This window comes from Eublepharis macularius, chromosome 4 (genome assembly GCF_028583425.1).
Source record: "Eublepharis macularius isolate TG4126 chromosome 4, MPM_Emac_v1.0, whole genome shotgun sequence".
Taxonomy (NCBI): Eukaryota; Metazoa; Chordata; class Lepidosauria; order Squamata; family Eublepharidae; genus Eublepharis; species Eublepharis macularius.
The window spans coordinates 161,393,681-161,416,750 of record NC_072793.1 but is presented as its reverse complement, the minus strand read 5'-3'; the positions used below and the strand labels follow the sequence as shown (position 1 = coordinate 161,416,750).

Here is a 23,070-nt window from a genome sequence, read left to right as displayed (position 1 = left end):
TTGGTTCTCGTTTCCTTTCTCCTTTTGTCCCCAGTCTGAATGGGTTTTAGTGGCGGTCAGCTATCACTTTTTATATTTTATTAGTACCTTTCATCTCACCCTCCTTTAATCTTCACAAGTAATTTAGGCTGAGAGAGAGAGAGCATTCACCAAGTTTCATGGCAGAGTAGAGAACTGAATCTGGGCTTTCCAGATCGGGAAAGAGCTGAAAGAGAGTGCTTTGCCAATGCCAAGGCATTGAACCACTCCATAGGAAGCTTACAAGTAATGAATGGTAGGGAATTTAAATTTTGAAAGGAGGAAGTGACCTTAGTGGCAGGGGTGGGATTGGGGGAAGTGACGGCATGATGTGCCGTCACCTGATCTTTGACTTTGAAGTGACATCACAGGACATGTCATTACAAAAGAACATCACATTCTTGTTGAGCTCCACCTCAAAATCTCCAGGGATTTCCTTTATTGGAGATGGCAACTCTATCTCAACAAGCGCACAGGTGGGGAGAATGCAGCATTGCTTAAGGAGTGCAGGTAGGGTTAGCTCTACCTTAAGAAGACAGACTGACCATTTAGACTTGTCTCTTGTGATAAGCAGACCTGTAATAGTTGTAATAGTTTAGTGTGACTCCTGAGGAGAAGGCAGAGTAGTGGTGATCACTGCTGTTGCCCCGTGTATGAGAGGCCCTAACCTGGGGTTCAGAATGATAGAAGGCGGTCAAAAACAAACTGTTTCAAGGAAAAGGCCCTGAATGTTAAAAGGCTCAACAACCATCATTTAGTGCTGGTTTAAAGCTTAAAGTTGTTATCCAAAACATTAGTGTAAAATTAAATTCCACACTGAAGCTATAACAACAGTACAAGTGCCTCAACGAGGCTAACCCTTGACTGAGTTGGGAAGCCTGTGTCGACTAAAGTGCTCCTTTTAAATTTATGTAACACAAATAAACCATATTTGTTGTTTTAAGGCTCGCCTCAGAGATCTTAGTTTCCTACTATCCTATAACATAATTGTGTTAGCGGGTTTCCGATGACTCACCAGTTATCCCAGCGCACAGGTGCGATAGTGCACCCCTAGCGGGTTAAGCGGAGAGTCGCTCCTGCTTGCTGCTACAAATCAGGACCCAAGGAGGCCAGAACGCTGCTGCTGGGCTCATGAGCTCACCAGGGGACTGCCTCCCCCCCTCCCCGTGCTCCTGGCCTTTCCACCGGCCCAATGGGTGCAGAAGCGCCCCAGCCAGCCGCCTCCTCTCCCCCTCCCCCACCATGCCACTGGCCCAATGGGCGGAGAAGTGCCCCGGCCAGCCACCTCCTCTCTCCCTGCCCCACCTTGCCACAAGCCCGATGGGTGCTGAAGTGCCCCAGCCAGCCTCCTCCCCTACCCCTACCCCATCGTGCCACTGGCCCCATGGGTGCAGAAGCGCCCCGGCTGGCCGCCACCTCTCCCCCTCCCCCTCCTTACCACCGGCCCGATGGGCACAGCAGCGCCTCAGCCAGCCACCTTCTCTTCCTCTTCCCCGCCTTGCCACCGGCCCGATGGGCGCAGAAGTGCCCCGGCCGGCCGTCTCCTCTCCCCCTCCCCCACCTTGCCACTGGCCCAATGGGCGGAGAAGTGCCCCGGCCAGCCACCTTCTCTCCCATGCCAATGCCTTGCCACTGGCCCAATGGGCACAGAAGCACCCCAGCCAGCTGCTTCCTCTCTCCCTCCCCTGCCTTGCTACCAACCCAATGGGCACTGAAGTGCCCTGGCCACCCGCCTCCTCTCCCCCTCCCCCATCTTGCCACCGGCCCGATGGGTGCAGAGGCGCTCTGGCCGGCTACCTCCTTTCCCGCCTTACCACCGGCCCAATGGGCGCAGCAGCGCCTCAGCCAGCTGCCTCCTCTCCCCCTTCCCCGTCTTGCCATCGGCCTGATGGGCGCAGAAGTGCCCTGGCCGGCCGCCTTCTCTCCCACGTCCCCGCCTTGCCACTGGCCCAATAGGCACAGAAGCGCCTCGGTCAGCACCCTCCTCTCTCCCTCCCCTGCCTTGCCACCGACCCGATGGGTACTGAAACACCTTGGCCGCCTGCCTCCTCTCCCCCTCCCCCACCTTGCTGCTAGCCCGATGGGCGCAGCAGCGCCTCGGCTGGCCACCTCCTCTCCCCCTTCCCTGCCTTGCCACTGGCCCAATGGGTGCAGAAGCGCCCCGGCTGGGTGCCTCCTCTCCCCCTCCCTTGCCTTGCTACCGGCCCAATGGGTGCAGAAGTGCCCCAGTTGACCACTTCCTCTCCCCCTCCCCCACCTTGCCACTGGCACTAGCCGGCCTCCTCCTCTCCCCGTCCCCTGCCTTGCTATTGTCCCCGGCTGGGTGTCTCCTCTCCCCCTCCCCATCACTGGCCGATGGGCGCTGAAGCGCCCCGGCCCCAACCACCTCCCCCCCCCTTTCTGGCTTTTCCCAAGAGACTAGATCTACCTTCCCCTTCCTTGGCTGCTTGGCTGGGAGTCCTGGCCTCTGGACCCACAGAGACCAGGTATACCTACCATGGCTCTGCTGGCTGAGTATACCTGGCCTTTATATTCCTAGAGGCCAGGTCCACTACCCATAGCATTGCCAGGCAGCTGCAGGGCCTAGGAGCGCACCACGGCCATTGCTGCCCCCTGCCGGTAGCGCGCCATTCCTCTGCAGCCATCTGCAAGGTGCAAGAGCACACCAGGGTTCTTGATGCCCCCATCCCATAGTGCTCCCTGCTCTGCAGCCAGCTGCGGGGACAAATCTGAGGAGCACTCCGGGGCCCTTGCCACCCATGGCAGCACTTCCAGCTTCTGAAGCTGCCCGATGTGGGCCACGGAGGCAGCAAAGAGGCCCAGCATGGCAGCACTGCCCTCCCTAGGCCCCACAGCAGGGCCCTGCTAAATCTGTTTTATAGAGCCCATTGTATTTTTTCTCACAATGGGCTCCGTTTCTAGTTGCATAATAAAATTAATGTCACAGCAGAGACCCCTCTATTTTTACACATGATGCCATATCTTTTAAAGCACAGACTGAACCATTTTTTGCCTCACTGACCAAAGTCCTAAGAATTATTTCATACAAGGATACCCAAGCCATTATCTTAACAGTAAAAAGAAACACCTACCAGATAATTATGTTTTTTCTCCTCTTCGGCCACTTTCTGTTCCTTAATTTTTATTCTTTTTTTCTCCAGAGATAAAAGATAGGACTGGATCTTTTTCTGCAGAAGAAGAAATGGTTGATTTGAGGAGTGGGTGTCAACAAGCAGGGATTTTCTTAGAGTGGAGGGAGTTTCCATTTTAAGGGTTCCTCTGTCTTGACTTAGGGATCATTTATAAAAAAAACTTCAATGAAAAGAAATGTTTTGTGTGTATGAAACTCACACAGGTTACATGAAATTAAATAGGCGTCACATTCCATTTCCCAAAGCTCAGCAAATCCTGCGGCTGTACCCACTGTTCCATGTATAAATCTCCATGCCTCTGGGCTGGCGACTCAGGGGAGGGGGGAGAGAAGAGTAGACAGACAAGGCTTTACTCGCTTCTGCTATGGACCCTGACATGATGCACCACTGTATCTCGTAAGAGTCTGACAAGAAACCCCAAATAAAGTCAGAGTTGTTTCGCATTAACAAAATCTCCATCATGAAGAGAAGGCCTGAGCGAGGCCTGTGTACATGCAGTGCATCTCTGTCACCCCCAAATGCAGACCCACACTGCACCCTAACCAGTTGACAAGTGGTTACTCCAGCATGAGAACCAAGCATGTTCCATCATCTGTATAGCCCCACCATGGATTCTGCTTATTGACCATGTGGGAATGGAAAAGAATAGAGGGAAATGGCTTCTGCAGAAGCTCAAGAAAGGCTGCAAAACATCAACACAAAAGAGGACTTCAGTGGCATCTTAAAAAGAAACATTAATTCCAGCATGAGCTTTCATGAGCTGGGGCTTCAGATCTAACAGACTTGAAACATCAAAGCAGGACATGAGGTGCTGTAAAGGAGAGATCAAGCCCCATGGACCAGTCATTTCCACTCCACTTCATCACACCAGGCCTGTTCTCTTCAACCCTCTTCAGCCCCTCCGCCGCTGGAAATGTTTAAGAGACTAAAATATATATATATATATATATATATATATATATAGGATAAAGGTATAAATCCCGTGTGATGCTTTCCAACCTTATATTCTTGGGCAGCCTCTTCCATAGGAACCACATTGTGATCACGGTGTTCCATGGACCTGTCACACACCACACAGATGAGAGCTTGATCATCTCTGCAGAAGAGTTTCAGAAACTCCTTGTGTATCACACATACACCCCACTTCCCCTCTGCTCCTCTTCCCTCCTCAAGTTTCTTGACAAGTTCAACAAAGTTTGCCAGTCGCTGGTCTGTTCTCACATTCGTTGGCTGAACGGTGTCTTTGCAATGAGGGCAGGAAGCATCTGTGTTGGATTCTGCCCAACACTGGGTGAGGCAGGCTCTGCAGAAGCTGTGCCCACAGTCAACAGTCACAGGATCCCTGAAGTATTTGAGACAGATGGGGCAAGTTGTTTCCTCGGAGAACTCCTTCATGAGACCCCCAATGGCCACGTCTTTGTTCCCCTGACTCGTGGTCAGAGACTGCATTTTGTTTCCAGTTTCAGACATTGCCTGAGTGTTTCCTATGCTAGAATTGCCTCAGGATGGGGAAATGATCTTCAGTGAGCTGGAATTAAAAAAATATCAAATTATCATCATCATTTATAGTCCATCTTAAAATGAATTAGAACAGCCACCTACTGAAAATGTGGGTATAACTAATATCTAAATGGGAAATCATGCTCGGTGTGCTAACTAGGAATAGGCAAGGGTATCTAGAGGTATTTTATCTATTACAAGGTAGGATTTTATTCTGCTATCACACTAGCTTGTATTTTGAATAGCATGGTCACTGGTTCATGAAAATCACCTAGTTTCCTGATGATACTGTTTTCTTAGACTCATTTGAAGTTTCCTTATCAAAACATTACAATATTTCAGAAATGAACATGGCCCGCTGTGAAGTTTATGTACCCCAAACCCACCCTTCCCAGCACATATACAGATGGAGGATCATCCTCTCTGCAGTGTAACAGATTGACCCAAACAAATTAGGCTAAATATGCCACAAACAGATCAGAATGGGTGATCAGAGCAAACAGCTCTAAACAAGCAAGTCAGCCTACATGCAGACAACATCTTTGGCTTGCATGTAATAACTCCCGTTGTACTCACAAAGAGGGTGGTTGCAGAGAAAATACGCCCTCCCTCTTAGAGATGTAAGAGAAGAGAGTGCCTGTCTGCTTGGGGAGAGACTGTTTCATCCCAGGGAGAGCGGTTTTCCACCTGTTCTGCCCCTCCCCTCCAGCTCCTGGGCTACAAGGGAAGCTACCCTCTGGAAAGAGAAGAAAGTGTTTCCCAGTCCAGGAAGAAACTGGTTAATCAAGGGCAGAGTTGTTACCACCTGTTCTGCCTTATGAAATAGTTCCTTAATCATAAGCAGTAATTGTGGAACTGGCTAATTTTGCATATTGGTGAAATTTAATTTTGTGTGTTTTTGTACACTGTAAACTGCTTGGGGCCTGTGGTGATGGTGGAGAGTGCTCTAAAGTCAGTGTTGACTTATGGCAACCTAATGGGGTTTTTCAAGGCAAGAGACTACCACTGCCAGCTTCTGCAACTCTAGTCTTCACTGCAGGTCTCCCATCCAATTACTAACCAAGGCCAACCCTGCTTAGCTGCTGAAATCTGACAAGATCAGGCTCACTTTGGCTATCCAGGTTAAGTTGCTTGGGGCTTATACTGTATGGAACAAAGCAACTTAAAAGTGTCCTAAACAATTAAGATTTCCAGAAACTTTGAGAAAAACTTAAATATATGCAATGCTATACTAACTTTTGTAATAAACCCAAACCTATTTTGCTACTTTAACATTACAGGCGTAATTTATAACTTAGCATAAACAATCGTATCAATTGACATATTTATGGAATTAAGTTTAAATGCCTTATTTTCTGCAAGCAAGATTATGAACACACCGAATGCTAAAGAAAAAGAAAGCCGCAAACGCTGTACCCCAGCTGAGTACATTTCATTCTTTCCAAAAGGGAAGGGAAACGTTGCAAAGGATTTTTTTCTGTTTAGGGATGGTGTAAAAGTAGAAATGGAGCAGAATAGCTTGGGACAGCAACAACTTGACAAAAATATTTTAATAATGAAAACATTGCAATACTATATTTTTTATTAACCCTTTCCCAGAAAAATCGCATTCAGAATAGGCATTTTACACTTTTTTCCAGGGGTGGGGAGGAAAAAATAGGCTGTTTCAGAGGCACAGAGGAACAGTCCAGAAATAATATTAGGACCCTGTTTAAAATACCATTGACTCCACCCCAACCAAATCAACGTATCGTATCATATAGGACTAGACAAGAACACTGTACCACTTTCCACAGAATCCATGTGCCAGTACGCATTCTGTGCAATTAACTGCTTTGCGCAAAACATTGGCAGGTAATGGATACAGGAAAAGTCTGTGGCAGTTCTGTGATTTGGCATATCATACCCTAGAAAGTCTGTTGGATCTGCAATGTTCATTTAGCAGCCTTAGAATCTGTTGCTGTAATGGTCCAGGTTCATTTTAGCTGGGAACAAGTTAATAAAAGTATAGTATTGCAATGTACTCATTTCTACAATACTGTAGTCAGGCACCTTTAACACTCTCTGCTATTTTCTGCTGCCAGTAATATCATTTATTAAATTGCTGTTTGGGTTTTTACACTGTCCCATTTTTTTCAGCGCTTCTACAAATTTCCCAATTTTTGTAACAGATTTTTTTATGCTACACAATTTGAAGGAATGAAACCTTGTCTTAAAAACAACTCCAACTCACTCCACCACCACCACCCCGCCTCCATCCTAGTAGTATTATTTGTCGCTCTCCAAAATTTCCGTTGAAGAAGCCGATGGGAGTAAAACCTTGTCCTAAAACCGTTTCATTTGAACAAATACACCCACAGCCACTTCTCTTGTTCAGATTAAGCATCACTCTTCTCTTGTCCAGAGAAACTAACTTCTCTATCCTTTGGGGGAGGGGATCAAACCATCACCACAGAGTTTTCAAGGCAAGACTAAAGAGAGGCGGTTTGCCTCTGCACAGCAATCCTGGGCTCCTTTATTGGTCTCCCATCCAAGCACTAACCAGGGTCCACTCTGTTTAGCTTCTCAGACCTGATGAGATGGGGTTAGCCTGCTAGACGTCTTGCTGTTTGGTCTTTAAGGTGCTATTGGACCCCAGTCTTGTTTTTCTCTTGCTCTGCTACTGCAGACCAACACGGCTACCCACCTGAAACTATCTTTTGCAATTCTAATCCAGAGAAGCAGCGTTTCAAATGAACTTGAAACTCTCCCCTCCCTGTCCCTTTCACATCTCTTACTTACATAATATGTAATATTTGATTTATATATTGCCCTTCAGGACAACTTAACGCCCACTCAGAACGGTTTACAAAGTATGTCATTATTATCCCCACAACAAAACACCCTGTGAGGTAGGTGAGAGAGCTCCACAGACTAGCCCAAGGTCACCCAGCTGGCTTCAAGTGGAGGAGCGAGGAACCAAATCCAGTTCTCCAGATTAGAGTCCAGCGCTCTTAACCACTACACAAAACTGGCTCTCTAAAGTTGTGTTCTGACAAGAGCAATCGTGAACCGGTCTACTTGGAAGTAAGTCCCATTTTGTTCAATGGGCTTACTCCCAGGAAAATGTTCTCAGGATTGCAGCCTAAACTTCCCATCGATCCCTCTCAGCTGAGTTCTGAATCCTTTTGCTGGGAGAGGTTAAACTGTAGCAGCTTCAAAACTGCTACACTTTCCTCCGTTTTGCCAAGCTTTTGATTCAGTCGCCACCAGGGGTTGCTCCCCGCCCCGCAAAGTTTGCTTCTAAACTTCCACTCCGCTTTCCTGCTCCCATCCAGCCTTCTCCCTCAGTGTTAATACTGCCATTCAATTAAACACGAACCTTGCTGAGCGCTACAAGAAGCCCGGCTTTGCGGTCCAAACGAGCCACTTCCCCACGGTCTCTCCGCAGAAGCCACAGGCAAACTGGGAAAGCGTCGAGGACGCTCGGATGGCGCGGGAAAATTCGAAAGTGTTTCTGATTGGACAGGAGTAGCTTCTCGACGCGCTGGAGAAACTACCTCGACCAATCAGGAAGAGACCAGCAGGCTTCTCGGCTGTGAGATGAAACGTAGTGGTCGGCTAGAGGGAAGTCGCCTGTGCTTGGAGGTTTACAAAGAGATGCAGCCGCGTGTGTACCCGACACGTGTGGAAGCGGGCCAACGCGTGTATTCGAGCATTCTGCTCCTGCTCCCCCCGTCCCGTTCATAAAACTCGTGGGCTTCGGTTATTTATTGCGCTTGGTGCGCCCGCTCTCCAGCCCCATAGCTCGCTGCCCTTTGAGACGCCTGGCGTTATTTTCTGGCTAGAAGCGTTTCCGCTTCCAATATTTAACAATCGTTTGACTACTGAATGAACAGATACGCCTCCCCTGCCAAAAGAGCTGCAGCAATATCGGTTGAAGCAACAGAGATCATCCTTTCCTGGCCAACTATGTAGGAAAAATCAGATTTATAACAAATGTCATACTCCGACTTTTTGCCAGTGGGGAACCCTACTGGGTTGCATTTTACTCCATTTTATCCTCACAACTCTGAGAGGTATCTTGGGCTGAGAAAGTGTGACTAACCCAAGGTCACCAAGCCACTTTTAAGTGAAAGAGCAGCGAATCAAACCTGGACTTTATATGCTCTCAGATATCTTAAGGAGGTATCTTAAATCTCCCTTATTTTGTAAAATGGGGATATGTAGTATAAGTGGATGGGTGAATGGCAGGTTCAAATCCCACTACTGCCATCTCAGCCGAGGGCCTTTGGTAAACCACTCCTTCCAGCCCCAGCTGTATTGTGGGGATAACAACAGAGTTTGTTCACCAGGCTGAGTGGGACACTAATCTGTCTAGAAGAGCAATAAATAAGCCATTATTATTATTATGTGCTGCCTGCCTTTCTTGAGTAAAGCTTTGCTTCAATTGCAATAGCAGAGGGATGTTCTGATTCCCTTCATTTCCAACACTGCGGGTTTCACCATCCTCGTGAAGCTGGTGGCCATTTTACAAATGCCCATCTTATGCATGCCACTAAGAATTAAGAACTGTACCTTCTATTGCCAATGGGGGAGGCAGGGTTTCTTGAGACAACATTGGACAGGATGTTCTGGTTCGCTTTATTTTGGGGACTGCAAAGCCCATTGTCATCCTGAAGATGGGAGTTAAGTTTGAGACTCTTAGCTGTATTTTCTGATGAGTTATGCCTGTCACAAAGAACCTTAAGTGCCATCTGCAAATAGTGGTGGTAGGGTGTGTATGTGGAGATAACCCATTCTAAGATGGTCTGATTTCTTTCATCTTTAGCACTGCTATTCCAATAATCACCCACAGTGGCAAATTTTGAAATGTCACCCTCGCTGCTGAATTTCTGCTTCTTGTCGGGACAGGTGCGTATTGACCAAACAACGCTCTTCCAGCTAATGCAACTATCTCTGTATTTTTCCCACCTTTATTTCTTCATCTTGTAGTGAATGTGTCTGCTTCTTGTACTCTGTATACTCAAAGTTATTAAGTAAAGGCTTTGATTCATTGAAGTATTAGTCTCCTCTCTTGTTGGGCGTGCTCCAGAAACTGACCCTGGTCATGATTCCTTAATATAATGCCAATTGCCTATTAATTCCCCATCTTTGAGGCAGTTCGGCTAACAGGGCAAGCTGATCTCCAGTGGCAGTGACAGTATCTTTGGGATTCATCATTTTCCTGAGGATCATGAGACAGCAATACAAGCATTTTCAAAAGAAAGCAACACGTCATCAGGTCAGGAGGGTCTACACTCCAAGTATTTCATGTCAAAGACAGAACTAGAATCATTCCGATTAGGAAATAATTACATTAAGGGTTTCTGTTGGTTCACAGAAATTCAGACAGGATGTTGCCTTCACCCAAAGGGTGGCTAGACAGATATGAAAAGTGCATCCAGACCCCACAGTGTTACCGTCTGTGGAAGGTGGCAGATCCTGCAGTTTGTGGGACAGCAAAATATCTTGAGCAGGCCCTGAACAGACCCCTCTAGTGACCAATGCTCTGTCCCCTTGATAGACACAACAGGAAGACAATTTTTGAGAGAAATCAGTTCCTAAGGAGATTTTATGCCCTATTAAACAATCAAGGTGTAAACACACAAGTAGGAAAAATCAGTCACAAATTGTATCAAAAATAATAGAATGGAGTACCAACTCTCCAAGTACAGTCAAGAGAATCAACAAGAAATATCATTTTAAATTTTAAATCGTCTTCTCTATGACCACTATTTACAAAATGCTCAATCATGGAAGCATCCGTAACCTTAAGCCGTATCCAGGACATATGTTCTAATAAGCGAGTTTTCAATTGCCTCATAGTGCTGCCTACATACAGCTTATTGCACTTAAAGACAATTAAATAACTCCCATGTACTGACAAGTAGTCAACACCTTTAGCTGAATAGTTTTATCATAGGAAGAAACATTTATTTGCTCCCCTGTTATAGCAAGAGGGCAAAGGCGGCAATGGCCGCATCTATAGTGACCTCTTGGATGGTTAAGAGTCATCAGCAACAGTTTTGAAGTCGGAATGGACAATCAAATCTTTCAGATTCCTATTGCGTCTAAAACCTACTGAAGGGGGCATTTCACACCCTTTGATGTCACACAGTAAAGGCCAGTATTTCTGAACTATTCTTAATTGTTGCGCCTTAGGTGTAAAATCTATTGCCCATCTAATAAGATTATGGGTTGCCTTGTTCTTAGCTTTAAACAATTCCCTTCAGGGGACTGCCTCCACACGCTTACGGGCTTCATATAGGGCTCTTTGGGTATCCTCTATTGTAGAACGACTGTAGTATATTTTTGGATTCCCTATTGTATTCTAAGTGTGCTGTAGCATTATGTTTAAGACAGAGTAGCTGTCCGTATGGTATGTTTACTTTCAGATGATGGGGGTGGTAAGAGCCGAATTCCAAATAGGAATTACGGTCTGTCGGTTTCCTATATGGTTTAACTCACAAGGTGTTCTCACTAGTTCTATATACTGAAAGGTCTAGAAAGTGCACACAATTACTGCTCTCATCCCAAGTGAACTGGATATTTTCATCAATGATATTAAACCACTTCCCCATGAAACTGAATTTGTCAATTCCAAAAACAATAAGGAAACAATCATCAATATATTTACAATAGAAAACAATAATGTCAAAGAATGGGTTAATAAGTCTGTTAGGTATTGAAGTCTCTTCAAGGTTTGCCATATACAGATTGGCCACACTGGGTGCTGTGCCACAACCCATGGCTACTCCCTTTTTGCTGTAGGTAAATCTGATCTCACCTATGATAAAACTATTCAGCTAAAGGCTTTGACTACTTGTCAGTCCATGGGAGTTGTTTATTTAATGGTCTGTAAGTGCAATAAGCTGTATGTAGGCAGCACTATGAGGCAATTGAAAACCCACTTATTAGAACGTATGTCCCGGATACGGCTTAAGGGTACGGATGCTCCCATGGTCGAGCATTTTGTAAATAGTAGTCATAAAGAAGACAATTTTAAATTTACAGTTCTTTTTTCAGACCCGAGTATTCCAAAACGGGATTTGCAGTGTGTTATTTAAGAAAGAGACACAATGGATCTTTACTTTAAAGAGCCTTAAAACTGAGGGTCTTAATAGCGATTTAGACTTTACTTGTTTCTTATGAGTTCTTTACCTTTTACAAACATCAGGAGTACGTTCTTGTCAGGAGCACTCCCCTGGTAATTATCATGACTACGTACTTCTGCCCTATTGTACTCGTCAGTGCGCAAGGACACCATGTAAGACTCATTGTAATTATATGGAAATTGACTGTCTTAAATGATGTGATTCGAGATACCTGCTTGATCTTTTGTTAAGTCTTCATTGTTTTTCATACGGCTTCATTGTTTATTGTATATGGAAATATGGTTGTTATATATTATTGCTTGTTCCTTTGAAGTTCATGGTGGTTGTATGTCGCCCCTGATGAGGTGGCAAATATGAAACAGCGGAATCTAGCCAGCACTGTCTGTTGGGCACCTTGGGGTACACTCGTCGCAGCCCTCCAGATACAGCTCCACCTAGAAGGAAAGCATAGCGTCATTGACTTCTTTGATTATTCTCAGCAATTATGGACTTTTCAGACTTACCTTTTGGACGTCTTCCTCTTTGAACTTCAAGTACTGTTTGTAAAGTGCACAGGTGCAAATGGTTTCATTGGTAACGGGCACTAGGTTTTGTATTTACATTTAATTCTTGTTGATTTTCTTGACTGTACTTGGAGACTTGGTACTCCATTATATTATTTTTAATACAATTTGTGACTGATTTTTCCTACTCGTGCTTTTACACCTCGTTAGTTATCTTTTTGAGTAGGTTCCTCACTTATTTTTATGCCGTTAAACAATCAGCCATCATGAAAGACAAGCCAACAAAAGCAACATGTTAACAAGACCCTGCATGTCTGTTGTATTATCGATAGAACAAAACTGGGCAAATGGGAATTGTTTCCCGTCACCCACTAGAGGGCCTGATCACCGTGTTGCTTTTAGCCCCCACTCCGTTTTAAGCCTGGTCTGATATTTCTGTTTTTAGATCTGACCCCCATAGAGGGATCCTGCCTTGAACACAATTGGGAAAAAAATCTGCCAGGAGCATAAACACTTGGGTTGGATCCTTCAGAAAATTTCCACAAATGGAAAGAGAAGGGATTTTTGCTGATTCTCCTCTCCCAACCTTTGACTCTTCCCCCTCAGACTTTTGGGGGGGGGGGCGCTATCCATTGGAAATAGCATTTTGGAGGGTATTCTGGGCTGTAGTGGATGGGAGGAGGGCCAGCAAGGTCCATTAGATTGATGGAAATCCTATCCAACAGTGGAAATTTTCTGTGAGAGCCAAGCCCTGGCCTAGAATGTCACACAGCAGCCAATACAAATTTCTAAATCCAAAACAGACAGTTGCTGTCTACCCATGGGATCAGTATTTGAAAACAATCATGACCCTATAAAAAAGGTACATGTGTATCAGAGGATTAATATGACAATTTAACTCTAGTGAGATCCTTATTTTTTGGCACAGTATCTTTAAAAGCAATTTGAAAGGGCTCAGTTTCTATGTGCCATGAGAAAATTTTAAAGGCAGAAGAGGTTAGTACAGATTCCACACACTGCCTCCCCTCTTACTCCACAAGTGGAAGATTCTGTGGTCTATCAACAGGAAGCCCACTAAGACAGTAGGATAGGATAATTTATTGTATATGGCCATAAACCTTCACAATCCAAAACCTTTAATTAAAAAGACAAAAAATTTACACAAATACACGAAGACTCTAGATTCTATCATGTCTCTTCAGCAGCTAAAGAGAAAATGCTAAAATGTCACCTCTTTCCAGAGTTGGGGAACATATCATAATAACCATAATGTGTTTTTTCGTACAATGAAGAAATAGGGATGGAGGACCTCCCCACAGAATGAGGACGAATGGAAAATGAGGGTTATGTGCAGAAAAATTGTCTCCTTGTTATGGATGGTTCCAGTACAGACAGATCAGAGACCTTTATAATGCGGACTGCCAGAGAGGAGGAATAAGATTGGAAAACTTGGAGTTAGAGGAAGTGATACTACAAGAAGGCAAGAAAGAAATATCCAAGATTTACAAATTACTTTTAAAATGGTTCACGGTGGACGAAACAGTAAAAGTCCAGATGGTGAAGTGGGCAATAAACTTTCATAAAGAAATAACAATGGAGGCATGGGAGTACCTATGGAAAAATACAGTGAAGATTTCAACTTGTACGAACATTAAAGAGAATGTGTACAAAATGATTTACAGATGGTATTTAACACCAAAGAAAATTGCGCTAGGAAATACTAACATGTCAGATAAATGCTGGAAATGTAAAAAGCATGAAGGATCATTATATCATATGTGGTGGACATGTGAAGTAGCTAAACAGTACTGGGGAGAAATAATTGAAGCAATAAATGAGATTTTACAAATACAAATAAATAAGAACCCAGAATTGTTGCTACTGAATTTGGGAATGGAGGCAGTTCCAATGCAGCATAGAACATTGTTATTTTATATGACAGCAGCGGCAAGACTTTTGTATGCGCAGAAATGGAAGACACAAGAAATACCAACTGTGGAAGACTGGATTTACAAATTGCTGTACATGGCAGAAATGGACAAAATGACAAGGAAACAAAGATCTTGACCTAGGACAATATACTGTTGATTGGGGGAAATTGAAACAATTTTTGGAAAAAAAGTGGGATGTAAAAGGAGAACTGTGGCTGTTTGAAAACTTTTAAAGAACAATGTTGCAATGAGTAGAGAGAAGGGATCTTACCATCTAGGGGGAATGTAATTATAGTCTAGGCTAATATAATATTTAAGGGAATTTTACACTGAATATATGGGATAATGAGAAGGGGTAAACAGACGTCTCAATGAGGTATACTATATATGATATATAACATAAAATAACGGATTAGTGGATCAGACTTTACATTATAACATATTATGTGGTTGTGCTATATGGTGTTGTGTGCTGTGCTACATTGGTGGCATAGCATACAATATATATATAATATATTACTATAATATATACTATATTGATAGTGTATTTGATGGAGTATATGCTTAAAAGAAAAGAAATAGAATAAGTTTAAAGTAAGAGATAGTGCGATCCCTGCTATATATTATACTATACTGTTATGTTATATTGATATGAGATATACTATATTGATAGTATGTTTGATAGAGTTTATGTAAAAGAATAAGAATGTGCTTAGAGTAAGAGATATTATGATTCAAAGTTGGTAGGAAAATATAGATGAAACAGATTTAAGTAATAAGAAGGGTTAAGGGTTGGAAAGCTGTTGGAAGTCAATAGGGAGGGGGGAGGAAAAGGGTGGGGGACAGAGTAAGGGGGAAAAATGGGATTATATGTGTTAAATTTGGAAAATTTTCTTTTGTTTTTCCACTCACCAATAAAATTTTATTAAAAAAATAAAAAGAAAATGAGGGTTATGTGGAGTTTTCTATTGCAAACAAAAGGCTAAAGCTCAGTATGAGCTTAGGCTAGCAAGTGATACTAAAATCAACAAAAAAAGAGTTCTTTGCTTATGTTCAAATTAAGAAAAAGAGCAAGGTCATGGTAGGCCCATTGCAGGGACAGGAAAGTGAAAATGTAACAGGAGATGAAGAGAGGGCAGAACTGCTCAATGCCTACTTTTCCTCAGAGCCAAGCTACAAGTGATGGCTTACACAGGTTGGACACTTGTCAGCTTCTCTCAAGTTTTGATGGGAAATGTAGGCGTCCTGGTTTTACAGCTTGGCTCTCCATTACAGCTGCAAGACCAGGATGCCTACATTTCCCATCAAAACTTGAGGGAAGCTGATAAGTGTCCAAACTGTGTCAGGCGTCACTTGTAGCTTGGCTCTTAGTCTTCTCCTGAGACGGAAATGGTCCTCAACATAGCAATAACAGAACACGTGATGAGGGAAGGGAGTTACAGGCTAGGATCGACACGGGGGTAGTACATAAACACTTAGTGTCTTTAAATGAAACTAAGTCCTCAGGGCCAGATGAATTGCACCCAAGGGTACTAAAAGAACTCGCAGATGCAATCTGTGATTCTCTGTCCATTATTTTTGAAAATTCTTGGAGAACAAGTGAGGGGCCAGAAGTCTGCAGGCGGGCAAATGTTGTCCCTATCTTCAAGAAGGGGAAAAAGGAAGATCTAGGTAACTGCCAACTCATCAGCTTGACATCTATACCTGCAAAAGTTTTAGAACAAATCATCAAACCATCAGTCCTTCAGCATTTGGAAAGGATGGCTGTGAATGTGATTACTAACAGCCAGCATGGGTTTCTCAAGAACAAGTCATGCCAGACTAATCTTATCCTTTTTTTTTCTTTTGAGAAAGTTACTACTTTGCTGAATGTTGTAGATGTAGTTTATCTCGATTTCAGTAAGGCTTTTGATAAGGTTCTTCATAATATCCTTGTCGACAAGTTGTTAAAACGTGGCTTGGATCCTATTACGGTTAGCTGGATCTATAATTGGTTGACAGATCACACCCAAAGAGTTCTTTTTAATGGTTCCTCACCCTCTGGGAGAACAGTGACAAGTGGAGTTCCTCAGGGATCAGTCCTGGGGCCTGTTACATTCAACGTTTTTATAAATGATTTGGATGAAGGAATAAAGGGAAAGCTTATTAGGTTTGCAGATGATACTAAGTTGGGAGGGGTAACAAATATGGTTGAAGATAGAATCAGGATACAGGATGATCCTGACAGGCTGGAAAATTGGGTTGAAACAAAATGAATTTCAACAGGGATAAACGCAAAATTCTGCATTCAGGGAGGAAAAATCAAATGCATAATTACAGGATGGGGGAAGACTTGTCTTGGCAGTAGTATGTGTGAAAAGGATCTAGGGGTCTTAGTAGACCACACACTGAACACGAGTCAGCAATGTGATATGGTAGCTAAAAAGGCAAATGTGATTTCGGGCTGTATCAAGAGAAGCATAGTGTCCAGATCATGAGAAGTGATGGTATCGCTCTACTCTGTTCTGGTTAGACCTCACCTAGAGCACTGTGTTCAGTTTTGGGCACCACATTTTCAGAAGGATATAGACAAGTTGGAACATGTTCAGAGGAGGGAAACAAAGATAGTGAAGGATCTGTAGACCAAGTCCTATGAGAAAAGGTTGAAGGAGCTCTGTATGTTTAGCTTCGAGAGGAGATGACTGAGAGGTGATATGATAACCATCTTCAAGTACTTGAAGGGCTGTCATATAGAGGATGGCGCGGAGTTGTTTTCCACTTCCCCAGAAGGTTGGATCAGAACCAATAAGTTGAAATTAAATCAAAAGTTTTTGGCTAAACATTAGGAAGAACTGACAATTAGAGCAGTCCCTCAGTGGAACAGGCTTCCTCGGGAGGTGGTGGATTCTCTTTCTTTGGAGGTTTTTAAGAAGCTGGATGGCCACCTGAGAGCAATGCTAATTCTGTGAACCTAGGCAGATTGCGAGAGGGAGGGCAGGAAGAGTTACATCAGTGCTTCGTTCTTGTGGCCTCTTCTTGTATGCCCAGGGTAAGGCTGATTGCCACCTTGGGGTCAGGTAGCAAATTTCTCCAGGCCAGTTTGACTAGGGATCCTGATGGAGTTTTGCCATCTTCTGGGCATGGAGTAAGGGTCAGTGTGTGTGTGTGTGGGGAGGAGGTATTTGGGAATTTCCTGCATTTTGCAGGGGGTTGGACTAGATGACTATAGAGGTCCTTTCCAACCCTGTGATTCTATGATTCTAAGAGGTAAAACCTTCCTGATGAAGTCACATGGGGCCCAGTGAATGAGATATTTTGCAGCATGTTTAAATGATGAAAATGTATAAGTTGTTACTGAAATTTGAAACAGAAGAAGAACTGTGAAAGATTTTATGGCAAAATGGGCTAAAAAAATTGGGTATAATATAATGATGGATAAGTAGAAAAATATGTGGATAAAGGGGCTTAAATTTACTTTTGAGTGTCAGACTTAAATAATTTTTTTATAAAATGATGTATTGCTGGTATATGTTCCCTTACTTAACAAGCATCATGACTTGAAATAGCAATTCCATCCCGCGTCCCCCTCACCAAGTGAAAAAATACTTTGGAGACAGTCCATATTAAATGTGACTGGAAAATTGTGGATGACTTAACCTTGATATAGTGGCTTTAGAAGAAGCACACGGGTGCGAAACGGGATATTCTGAAGCTGGCAAGCCCGTTGCCACCTCCAGCTGGGAGTTTACAGTTAAAAAAATTTTGACTCACCGGCCAAAATTGATTTATTCTTCACTGTGCGGTGTGAAATTTAGTTCTGTACTTCTGAACATAAAACTTCATTGTTGGATTGTGGTCCCTGTGATTTTTTTGGTATATGTTCCCTGACAAATTAGCTAAGATGAGTAAAGGTACATCAAATAAATGTTGGAAATATGAGAAACAAGAAGGAACATTCTATTATTTCTAGTGGACTTGCAGTAAGGCTAAAAAAATTTGGATTCAAATACATATGATAATACAAATTTTTTTAAGGACTAGTGTACAGTTTAATCCAGAAGCCTTTTTGTTGGGATTAACGGACAAACAGTTGGAAAATCAGCATGGGGTTTTATTTTTGTATATGACTACAGCAGCGAGGCTTTAATATACAAAAAAATGGAAAAGCACAGAATTGCCTTCAACTGAAGACTGGATTAGGAAAATGACAGAGCTAGACAAGATGGCTAAACTCACAGCTTTGATCAGAGATAAAACATTGTCTACTTTTTTGGCTAACCGGAATCCCCTTATTGACTTTATGCGTGAAGTAAGGAAAAATGATTTGATGGTTTGTGGCTTTGATTTTTAAGAAGATAAATCTGGGGGAAAACAAATAGAAGGGAGGCAGTAGTGGAAAAGAAAATTTTGGAAAGATTCAATTTTAAGTACAAGGTTTGTTAAAAAAAGATAACTGTTGTAGAAAAGAATGGAAATGAAATATATATTATTGTTTTCTTTTATTTCTTAAGTTCTGTTTCTTCTTGTTGTAAGTTTTTTACTATCCTTTTCTTTATTTTTGCTTTCTGCCCTTTTTATTGGGCTTTTAATGCTATGAATAAAATAAAATTATAATTAAAAAAATTATACAGCGGCCTGGGCTTTTCCAATACGCTGTAAGTTTGTAATCCTCCCTTCAGCCTTGTAGAGCAGGCTGGTGGCAACAGTCCTGCAATGGAACTGAATTAGTTGCTGGAGGAGAGCAATGAAGGAAAAGAGCCGCAGAGTGCCCCCCACCCCTAGACTGTATCATAGGCTCAGTTAGATGTTATTGCCAGAAAAATGCTCCTAATGCAAACTCCCTCCCCCTCCACTATGCTTTATCCTACTGATCAAGTACATGGGCTCCATACATTTGGAGCAGCTAGGTGGGTAGGGAAAACAGGATGGGGGGTGGGAGAGAAAAGTTAAGCCCCTTCCCTTCTACCATAGGCCCAGTCTTAACCAATCTATCCCTCACAGCTACCATTTACATTTCAAAACCACCCAGTAAATCAATTCTTTTACACTCCCCACCATTATACCAGCTCTCATTTGCCTGCTACCCCCCTTATCCTCCCCAGCCCCTCTTCCCTGGATAGCATAATTACTGTTCAAATTCATGGCAGGGAAAACTCCCTCTCCCATTGAGCTGAGGCATCTGACTAATGCAACATGCCTGAATATTTGAAAAACAAGTTTCAGTGGAACCTAAATCTCTTATGAGGAGATGAAATTAAATCCTTAATTTCAGGCACACGGTTACCTTTTCTCAGCACGTGCAGTGATTCTTTCAGAGAAGCTGTTATGGGAAGAAAAAATATAAAGAGGTATGAAGAAAAAAAAGAAGTTACTCAGACACTATGCATGTAGCAACATATCACTTCAGAAACTAGATCAAAACTGTTCTCACTTGGGTGCCATTTTCGATTGCTAAGGCAACACAAAACACAACCATGGCCCCTGCCTTGCACAGACACTTTGGAACTCTTAGAAGGACTTCAAGCCCTTCACAAAGTATTGAGTGCCTGGTGGGTTTCCTGATGCTTAATAACCTCTGAAAGCTCCTTACAACGATCTATGCAGGGTGGGGATGTAACATTTCTTTCCCAACCCCACAGCGAAATTTTCTCACTGGCACGGAGCCCTGGCCAGGAGACGGGGCTAGGAAGCTATTAACTATTTCTCTCCAACCTCTGAGTCACTGGAGTGACACTTCAGTACTTTGCCAACATCCCTGGATATCTGCCTGTACAGTGGAAAACTCCCCTTATTCCTGGCAACAGCCCAGGTATACCGTTGCCCTAAGGTTTACTCTCAGCAGCATGGCCTAGAGATCAGAGGCAGTTTGTTAAGAATAAAGTTAATCCATCTGAACTACTACAAAGCACAACACTAGAGTAAAAACAGTACAGAACTGGGATACTGGCTAAGAAATACCAAGCATGGAGAAACGGTCACTAACGTAAGTAAATGTAAACGTACACTTCTGGTACTCCTGCCCCGCCCAGAAACTGGAGATGAAAGGAGGAGGTGGGATTCTATGCGCACGCGCACATAAAGAGGCAGTGCCTTTTCAGGCTCTTCCCCACATGTGCCAAAGAGCCATTACCCAATGCGAGCTTGTGATTTGGGTGTCAAAAGACTGCCAAACCCAGATTGCCCAATAGTAGCAGCATATCAGAAGGATGTCAATGTTTTTTCTCCAGGCTGTAAAATCAGCCATCCAGGATGGAATGGCCAGGGCTCTTCCAGTGAGGCTCCACCAGCCGACTTTATCATGCTAAAATGTCAAGCTCTATTTGCCCATCTGCTCCTCAATCCAGGAAAGCAGGGCCTCAGCATTATTACCTCAGCAACCCAAAACGGCCCCATGAAGTTGTCTCATGAGATCTGGTGCCAAAGCACTCCTTCCCACCACAATAATATGCTTGCAAAGACATTACTCCTGTAATGGCTTTTATTGTCTTATCCCCCCATGACACTATGGAGAAGGGGTGTCTAACCTACAGTCAAATGCCCCTGTGCTGCTTCAGCAGCAAGCTGAATATATTACTCAGTTAATCAGTATGTACTAGGACTAGAATGTATGCCTGTAGTTTTAAGAGAAGTGCATCCTGGGAGTGGTAGTGCCCTACGCCACAGGTTTCAGTTCCTGGGGCATTCAGAGCCTGCCAAAACTTGTTAGGGCCATTTCCTCCTTTGTTCAATTCACACCTTGGCAGGAATGAGGAGCAAGTCATCTCTCTCTCTCTTTTTTATTACCATATACAGCTCCACCGTGGACCTTTATCTATGAAAGAGGCACTCTCTCCTTTCATTATTTAGTAGAACTGTGAGTAGAGATTCCTTACATGTATCAAGAAGTTAAATAAAAACAACTTAAGCTTGTAGGCTGTGTGTGTGTGTTGACACTTGAGGACAAAGGGATGGCATTCCCTCCTCATGTCAGAATAGCTCCTCTGGCCCCAGAGCTCCCCCCCCACCCACAACCTGGTGACCAGCACCCCCCCTGGTGCCACCTCAGTCTAAGTGACAACACCCAGATTCCCCCTGCATGGAGACTCTGCTTCCTCCACTGCGCTGATCCTAGCAGATTTTTCAATGGGCCCCATATATTTGAATGCCTCTAATATAAAGTTTATAGCCTATGGTGGTAGGAGGGACAAAAAAGAACCACCTTTCTGAAAAGAAAAAAGTATTTGTCAAAATACCCCATATTTTGGCTCAGCCCTGGTTCAGGAATCCTGACTAACCAGGAGCAGAAAGTCAGATACTCTCTGGTAGGAAACTTGCAAATAGCCTAGGAGGAGATCATCTGGAGATCTATATTCTTCCCCTTCAATACCTTCACATTCTTCCAGAGCCTTCTGTATTCCAGGAGTTTGCTGTGAGTAAAACCTGAGAGCCTGTTCCAGTCCTGGAGGAAGTTCCAACCGCTGCCTTTTTGGCTTCTTCTCATGTCTGGAGGGCACAAGAGTGAAGCCTGAATGGGCCTTTATGCTAAAGCAGATTGAGTCACCAAAAAAGGCACTCCAGTAACTCACTTCAAGACTGGAGCTCTTCAAATGAATTTCTATCTTGTGGTGAGGAAAACCTCCTCTGGAATATCCCCCCCCCCTTTAGGACTGAAAGGGATTCTCGTGAAAGGAAAGGCTGACTGCGCACAGACTCTATGACCCTATAGAAAAATGTCTAAAATGTCTGGAAGCTCTTCCACAGCAGATGAATCAGAAAGGGGCATGAGAAAGTCACATACCTGCTCAATATGGTTTTGGGATCCTGAAAGAGAGAGGGAGAGAAATGGGTCTCAGCTTCAGAGAAAACTGACTGGGCTTCTTGATATTCTGCAGGGGATCCGTTATTCCTCCCCCTCTGCTGCTTCTAGGAGAATTTCTAGCATCAGAACTTCTTCATTCCTATTCTGATTAATTGCAGCCTTTCCCATGGCAAAAATTTCAATTTCTCACCTGCACAAATTTGTTTTCAGGCAGCTGCAACTTCCTCTTCATCTCTGTGATCAGGCGTTTTAGATAAGAGATTTCCTCAAAGAATCTGGTGAGGTTTTCTGCGTCCCTCTTCTCCATCTCTTCCTCCAGCTCTTTCAGCTGGGACAGTCTCAGCTGCTCTTGTTTTTCAAGAAAACTGTGCATCCTTTGAAAGGCTGACTTGGTCTTCTGTTTCTCTTCTTCTAACTGTGCCTGTAAGAAGGACACAGAAACAGGGTGGTGGAGAGATCCCAAAACTGGAATAGTAAATTAATCTGACATATAACCAACTACTAGAGAGAGGACACCTCCCACTGAATTCTTTGCTGCTGTCCTTTCAAGGCAGACACGGACACTGGATCTGATTCAATCCATTTGACTTTTTCAGTAACAATCTACTGTTTAGTCATTGGAAATGGGGGTGTCAGATATAATAAAAATATCTTGAGTGTTGCATGGAAATTGCCAGCAACTATCAAGGAATTTCTGACTGGTGCTGTCCTAGCGTCTGATGATTGTGACTCTATCTGTCCTACATGGCAAAAGGAATATAGATATTTGGTCTTGTTTCTTAATAGCTCCAGCCAACTAGCCAACAGGAATGGAGGCAAAGACTCAACCTTCAGCTAAAGGTCAGATATGTGTGAAGGAATAACAGTTTTTAGGTGAGAGGAGACAGATAGACCAGCTATGCTGGCAGGTTGGCTGAAGCAGTCTCTTTCTCTTGCTGGGGAACTGATGTGAGCCTACCTCCTGCCTTAATCCAGCTGGTATTAGGAGCAGAGCATGTGGCAATGCCCACCCCCCACCCCCAACTTAATACAGCTGATATTAGGAGCAAAGCA

At 43.6% G+C, this 23,070-nt stretch overlaps 1 pseudogene; it reads right to left on the bottom strand.

Annotated features, from left to right (window-relative positions):
- LOC129328873 (zinc finger protein RFP-like) overlaps nt 1-23,070 on the bottom strand; it is a 51,828-nt pseudogene that overhangs the window by 12,437 nt on the left and 16,321 nt on the right.